Source organism: Mauremys reevesii, unplaced genomic scaffold (assembly GCF_016161935.1).
Source record: "Mauremys reevesii isolate NIE-2019 unplaced genomic scaffold, ASM1616193v1 Contig26, whole genome shotgun sequence".
NCBI classification, from domain to species: Eukaryota; Metazoa; Chordata; order Testudines; family Geoemydidae; genus Mauremys; species Mauremys reevesii.
In genome coordinates this window covers 460,160-466,159 of record NW_024100836.1, presented here as the reverse complement: position 1 = coordinate 466,159, position 6,000 = coordinate 460,160, and the positions used below count along the sequence as shown (strand labels likewise).

At 51.0% G+C, this 6,000-nt stretch overlaps 1 non-coding gene across 1 annotated transcript; it reads right to left on the bottom strand.

Annotated features, from left to right (window-relative positions):
• Positions 1–3,170: 3,170 nt before the first annotated feature.
• TRNAV-AAC lies at positions 3,171–3,243 on the bottom strand. The gene has a single exon. It is a non-coding gene; the product is annotated as a tRNA-Val (tRNA).
• Positions 3,244–6,000: the final 2,757 nt, after the last annotated feature.

Here is a 6,000-nt window from a genome sequence, read left to right as displayed (position 1 = left end):
CCTATTAGTGTTTACCTCCTTAAAAACATTAAAGAGCTCTCTATCCATCTCTAAGCTAGATCCTGGCGGTCTATAGCACACCCCAATCACTATCCCGGGTGAGGCTCTGGTAGTTTTCTTCCCCAATGTGACCATTGCCCAAACAGACTCTGTATTGTCCATTGCAGTGCTAGTTATCTCATTACATTTCACCTCATTATTGATATACAGTGCTACTCCCCCACCTTTACCTTTGCATCGGTCTTTCCTAAACAGCACATAACCTTCCATACCTGTACTCCAGTCATGGCTACCGTTCCACCATGTTTCTGTTATTCCTACGATATCCGGTTTCAATTCCCGGACCAGGAGCTCCAGTTCCTCCATTTTGTTACCTAAGCTTCTCGCATTGGTGAACAAACATCCTAATTTTTCCTGTTGGGCTCCTCTCACTCTTTTCACCCAACTCGGTAGGGACACAGTACTACCAGTATGACTTGTAGATCTAGTATCTGTCCCCCCCCTCTTCCTTACACGTAACCGCCCCCCTCTGGCTATATCTGTTGTTATCTTGTTGTCCTCACTCCCAATGTGAAAATTTGGCGTGGAGTTCACTAGGACCTCTCCCGACCGTCTCCCCCCAGTGTCTAGTTTAAAGCTCTTTTAATCAGATGAGCCAGCCTCCCTCCTAGAAGTCTACTTCCTTCCCTACTTAGGTGGAGCCCATCCCTTGAGAACAGTTGTCTGTCCCCAAAAGCCTCCCAGTGCCCATACATCCCAAAGCCCTCCTTGTAACACCACTCCCTCAGCCAACTATTAATCGTCACGATCCTCTCACCCCTTTGCCGCCCTTCCCTAGGGACAGGTAGAATCCCACTGAAGATCACCTGAGCCTCAATTTCCTTGAGCGTCTTACCCAACCTGGCATAGTCTCCCTTGATCCTCTCTAGCGAGAATCTAGCTGTGTCATTCGTTCCTACATGAAGGATGATCAAAGGGTTCTTACCCGCTCCTCTTAGGATCCTTTTCAACCTCAGGTCCACATCCCGTATTTTAGCACCCGGTAGACAGCACACCCTTCTGTTCTCAGGATCGGCCCTGGTCACAGGCCTGTCCAACCTTCGCAGTATGGAATCCCCAATCACGTAGACCTGCCTTCGCCTGGGGACAGCACGGTCCTCTAACCTATCCCCCGTTCCCCCTGGTTGCAAGCTCCTTCCATTCCTATCATCCCTTGTGGTTCCCCTTAAGCCATCCTGTATCCTCCCTGGGCCCAAACTTGGTGCTACTTCCATTGACTCCTCCCCTTTTTCTATGGGACTGGCCGCTCGCCTCTTTTTCTTAGGCCTCCCACTGTCAGCTACCACTTGCTGTACCCCTTCCTCATTCTCCAAACCTTCAAACCTGTTCCTTAGCTCAATTTCCCCCTCACTGGCTCTCCTTTTCCTTGGCCTGCTTCTCACGGTCACATGCTTCCACCGCCCATCTTCCTCCTCTGGTGGTCCCCCTTCCTTGGCCTCAGCCCCTGCTCCCCCCTGTGCCCCTGGGCGTTCCCCTTCAGTTACTGCTTGCCATTGCTCCATCAGCCTCTCAAACCCCCGTCTATTCTCTATCAGGGTTTCCACCTGCAGCTCTAGGCCCTGGATCTTTTCCTCCAGCAGCTCTATTAGGCGACACTTCATGCATACATAGTACTGTTCTGGGTCCCCTGCTAGGACCAGGTACATACCGCAGCTGCTGCATGCTCTCATCCTCGGTGTGTCCTCTGCTGCTTGGCTCATGGCTGCTGCTGTCTCGGCCTCGCTTGGTGTTCTTACCTGGTGAGCACAGGGGACACGGTGCCACCCCCTTCCGCCTCCCCCTCCAAACTCCCCTGTTAGCCTCTGCCCCGAGTACCAACTCCGCAGCGCCCATTGGCCAGGAACTGCAGCCAATGGGAGCTCTGGGGGCAGTGCCTGCAGGCAGCGGCACACAGAGACCCCCTGGCACGGCCCACCTAGGACCTGCTGCCGGAGGGTTGTGTGTACCGGTCACTTTGGGAGCTGCAGTGCCCGGGGTAAGCGCCACCCCTCCTGCACTCCAACCCCCTCCCCCAGCGCAGAGCCAGCACCCCGCACCCAAATTTCCTGCCAGAGCTTTGCTTGTCTTCCTTTCACCCAGAACCATCGTCCTTCTCCTGGGCTGCAAGTAGCCACCCCTGGGAAGCCAAGAGGCAGGCACAGGATTCTGCCTCCCAGCAGCCAACCGCACCTCCCCAGGCTTTGCAGAACGACTGGTGGTGCTCTACTAACCCCACTTAGCCGCACTGAGGCGCTTAGCTTCTGCCCTGCCTTCCTCAGCTCGACTTTCCTCTTTTGCCCCATTGCTGCCTCACTCCCTCCTTTGGCAAGTCACACAGAGGAGGCAGCAGGAAGAGCCGGCCGCCATAGGCCAACCTCCCAGGGCAGAGGAGACCAAACCACAAGTCTTCAAAAGGTGACTGGCCAAGATCCTCTAGCTTTCCCCTGCTGATGCCAAGGCTTTTTCCCAGCTCATTTCACCACCCTCTGCCAGGCAGGGGTTGAGTTTATCACAGGTGTTACCCAAAATTGGGCCAGCTAGTAAGCTAATGACCCACCAGAGTTTGGCAGAAAGCAGCACGTTTATTATACTGACAGCTAAGCTCAAAAGAAGAAGCGGGGGGCAGCGGGGGTGACACACTCACACTTGCATACTCACGCTCCCAGGACAGGCACAGCACTGGAGATGTCAGGATTCTGCAAGGTAAGGCAGTCCGGGCAAAGGGCATTCACTGGAGGTACAAGCTTGTGAGTGCTCTCCTGAGCACAGGGCCCCTCCCCCTTTTAAGGGCCTGCACCTCATGGCCTGCGACTAGAGATGACTTGGCTGCATCTGGTTGGTCACACTCCACCTTGGGCAGTGTCCATGCTCTGGGTGTGTGAGTGCTGCCTAATTAGCGTCCCAGACACCTTGTCTACCTGGGAGCTCTTCTGCTCTTCACCCAGAACATTCATCCCACGAGCATTCCAGGAGGAGCGGGAGGAGGAAAAGCCACTTCACAGGCCTTCAGAGAGGAGAGGAGACAAAAGTGGGAGCAGGGGAAGTACAACAGACCTTCTGAGCATAGAAATCACTGCTGCTCCTACAACAGCAGGGACAGGCCAGTAGGAGCTTGGAAAATTAAGCCATTGTGTTTCTGCCTGGTTTTGAACCAGGGACCTTTTGCATGTTAGGTAAACGTGATAACCACTACACTACAGAAACTCTGTCAAAAGCCTTTGCCCCTCCTTCATAAGTACATAAGAATGGCCATACTGGGTCAGACCAAAGGTCCATCAACCCCGCATCCTATCTGCCAACAGTGGCCAATGCCAGGTGCCCCAGAGGGACTGAACAGGTAATGATCAAGTGATTTCTCTCCTACCATCCATCTCCACCCTCTAACAAACAGAGGTTAGGGACACCATTCCTTACCCATCCTGGCTAATAGCCATTCATGGACTTAACCTCCATTCATTTATCTGCAAAAAGAAAGAGGAGTACTTGTGGCACCTTAGAGACTAACAAATTTATTTGAGCATAAGCTTTGCTGGGCTAAAACCCACTTCATCGGATGCATGCAGTGGAAATACAGCAGGAAGATATATATATATACAGAAAACATGAAAAAAAATGGGTGTTGCCATACACACTATAACGAGAGTGAGCAGTTAAGGTGAGCTATTATCAGCAGGAGAAAAAAACCTTTTGTAGTGATAATCAGGATGGCACATTTCCAACAGTTGACAAGAAGATGTGAGTAACAGTAGGGGGACAAATAAACAAGAGGAAATAGTTTGACTTTGTGTAATGACCCATCCACTCCCAGTCTTTATTCAAGCCTAATTTAATGGTGTCCACTTTGCAAATTAATTCCACTTCAGCAGTCTCTCATGAGAGTCTGTTGTTGAAGGTTATTTGCTGTAATATTGCAACTTTTAGGTCTGTAAATGCGTGACCAGGAGATTGAAGTGTTCTCCGACTGGTTTTTGAATGTTATAATTCTTGACATGTGATTTGTGTCCATTTATTGTTTTACGTAGAGACTGTCTGGTTTGGCCAATATACATGGTGGAGGGGCATTGCTGGCACATAATAACATATATCACTTTGGTAGATGTGCAGGTGAACGAGCCTCTGATAGTGTGGCTGATGTGATTAGGTCCTATGATGATGTCCCCTGAATAGATATGTGGACAGAGTTGGCTTTGTTGCAAGGATAGGTTCCTGGGTTAGTGTTTCTGCTGTTTGCTTGCTGGTAAGTATTTGCTTCAGGTTGGGGGGCTGTCTGTAAGCAAGGACAGGCCTGTGTCCCAAGATCTGTGAGAGTGAGGCATTGTCCTTCAGGATAGGTTGTAGATGCGCTGGAGAGGTTTTTGTTGGGGGGCTGAAGGTGACGGCTAGTGGGGTTCTGTTACTTTCTTTGTTGGGCCTGTCCTGTAGTAGGTGACTTCTGGGTACTCTTCTGGCTCTGTCAATCTGTTTCTTCATTTCAGCAGGTGGGTAATGTACTTGTAAGAATGCTCGATAGAGATCTTGTAGGTGTTTGTCTCTTTCTGAGGGGTTGGAGCATATGTAGTTGTATTTTAGAGCTTGGCTGTAGACAATGGATTGTGTGGTGTGGTCTGGATGAAAGCTGGAGGCATGTAGGTAAGCATAGCAGTCAATATGTTTCTGGTATAGGGTGGTGTTTATGTGACCATCGCTTATTAGCACAGTAGTGTCCAGGAAGTGGATCTCTTGTGTGGACTGGTCCAGGCTGAGGTTGATGGTGGGATGGAAATTGTTGAAATCATGGTGGAATTCCTCAAAGGTTTTCTTTTTCATGGGTCCAGATGATGAAGATGTCATCAGTGTAGCGCAAGTAGAGTAGGGGCATTAGAGGATGAAAGCTGAGGAAGCGTTGTTCTAAGTCAGCCATAAAAATGTGGGCATACTGTGGGGCCATGCGGGTACCCATAGCAGTGCCGCTGACTTGAAGGTATACATTGTCCCCAAATCTGGAATAGTTGTGGGTGAGGACAAAGTCACAAAGTTCAGCCACCAGGTTTGCCGTGACATTATCAGGGATACTGTTCCTGACGGCTTGTAGTCCATCTTTGTGTGGAACGTTGGTGTAGAGGCCTTCCACATCCATAGTGGCCAGGATGGTGTTTTCTGGAAGATCACCAATGGATTGTAGTTTCCTCAGGAAGTCAGTGGTGTCTCGAAGATAGCTGGGAGTGCTGGTAGCGTAGGGCCTGAGAAGGGAGTCTACACAGCCAGACAATCCTGCTGTCAGGGTGCCATTGCCTGAAATGATGGGGCATCCAGGATTTCTACGTTTATGGATCTTGGATAGCAGATAGAATACCCCTGCTGCTTTTTTGGCCTGCTGCTTCTCTGTCTGGGATGTTTTTGTCAGTCCTGGCACACAAAAAGGGTATCATTGCAAGCGCCCACGAAGGCGAGATGAATTTTTGCCTGCCTTGCTCAGCTTGACTTGCTTCCTCACCCCATTCCTGCCTTAGATCCTGGGTCGCCTGGTGGCTGAAGATGGTCCATTGTCTCGAGCGGTGCCAGAGCCTGACACAGTGCCCCGGGCCGCCTTTGCTCTGCACATGCCGGCCATGCACATTTGCAAATACTTTAAAGATCCTGTCAGTAAGTTCTGGAGACAGTTGCTCACCTTCAGAGGAAGCTCCCTAAAATTGGCCTGTCTCACCCAGTGGTACATTGACCTCTGTTCAGACTGAGCCGAAGGGGGGGGGCTCGCTGCTGTGGCTGCCGCTGCTGTGAGGGTGGCCACTGTTGCGGATGAAGCCATCCTGGAAGCACCTTCCACCTAGCCACCCACTGAAAATCCTGTAGGATGTAAGGTGGGAATAGAAGAACACGGGGGGGGCGGGGGCCTTCCTAATCTCCTCCCCCTTCCGCCACTATTGGCCATCCCATACCTGGTGCTGCACCCAGTGGGGTAAAAAAAATACGGCCATATCGGAA